At 38.5% G+C, this 1,417-nt stretch overlaps 1 non-coding gene across 1 annotated transcript; it reads right to left on the bottom strand.

Annotated features, from left to right (window-relative positions):
• Window positions 1-213: 213 nt before the first annotated feature.
• Window positions 214-298, bottom strand: TRNAQ-UUG (transfer RNA glutamine (anticodon UUG)). The gene has a single exon. It is a non-coding gene; the product is annotated as a tRNA-Gln (tRNA).
• Between the last annotated feature and the right edge of the window lie 1,119 nt (window positions 299-1,417).

Raw genomic sequence — 1,417 nt, 5'->3', positions numbered from 1 at the left:
ATCTCTTTTCCATATATTTTTAAATTTCTTCTTTAATTGCCTGGTTGACCCATTTGTTCTTTAGTAGGATGCTCTTAAAAGAAAATTTTTTTTTACATTTATTTATTTTTGAGAAACAAAGTGAGACAAAGCATGAGTGGGGGAGGGGCAGAGAGCGAAGGAGACACAGAATCCGAAGCAGGCTCCAGGCTCCAAGCAAGTGGTCCAGCACAGAGCCTGATGTGGGGCTCGAACCCACGAACTGTGAGATCATGACCTGAGCCAAAGTCAGACGCTCAACCAACTGAGCCACCCAGGCGCCCCAGTAGGATGTTCTTTAACCTCCATGCATTTGGAGGTTTTCCAAACTTTTTCCTGTGGTTGATTTCAAGTTTCATAGCATTGTGATCTGAAAGCGTGCATTGGTATGATTTCAATTCTTTTGTATTTATTGAGGGCTGTTTTGTGACCCAGTATGTGATCTATCTTGGAGAATGTTCCATGTGCACTCAAGAACAATGTATATTCTATTGTTTTAGGATGAAAAGTTCCAAATACTTATGTCAAGTTCATCTGGTCCAGTGTATCATTCAGGGTCATTGTTTCCTTATTGATTTTCTGTCTAGATGATCTGTCCGTTGTTGTAAGTGGAGTATTAAATTCCCCCTGCAATTACCACATTCTTACCAATAAGATGCTTATGTTTGTGATTTGTTTTATATATTTGGGTGTTCCAAATTTGGTGCATAAACATTTACAATTGTTAGCTCTTCTTGATGGGTAGACTCTATAATTATTATATAATGCCCTTCTTCATCTCGTTACAGTCTTTAGTTTAAAATCTAGTTTGTCTGATATAAGTATGGCTACTCCAGCTTTCTTTTGGCTTCCAGTAGCATGATAAATGGTTCTCCACCCCCTAACTTTCAATATGAAGGTGTCCTCCAGTCTAAAATGGGTTTCTTGTAGACAGAAAATAGATCGGTCTTATTTTTTTTTAATCCATTCAGATACCCTATGTCCTTTGTTTGGAGCATTTAGTTTGTTTACATTCGGTGTTATTATTGAAAGATATGGGTTTAGAGTCATTGTGTTATCTGTAGGTTTCATGCTTGTAGTGATGTCTCTGGTCCTTTGTGGTCTTTACAACACTCACAGAGTCCCCCTTAGGATCTCTTATAGGGCTGTTTTAGTGGTGATGAATTCCATCAGTTTTTGTTTGTTTGGGAAAACCTTTGTCTCTCCTTCTATTCTGAATGACAGGCTTTCTGGATAAAGGATTCTTGGCTGCTTATTTTTCCTATTCATCACACTGAAAATTTCCTGGCACTCCTTTCTGGTCTGCCAAGTTTCGGTAGATAGGTCTGCTACTACTGTTATGTATCTACCCTTATAGGTTAAGTCCCGTTTATCCCTAGCTGCTTTCAGAATTCTCTCT

This window comes from Acinonyx jubatus, chromosome A3 (genome assembly GCF_027475565.1).
Source record: "Acinonyx jubatus isolate Ajub_Pintada_27869175 chromosome A3, VMU_Ajub_asm_v1.0, whole genome shotgun sequence".
Lineage (NCBI taxonomy): Eukaryota > Metazoa > Chordata > Mammalia > Carnivora > Felidae > Acinonyx > Acinonyx jubatus.
Note: the sequence above shows the minus strand (reverse complement) of the source record. Positions and strands in the feature narration are given on the sequence as shown.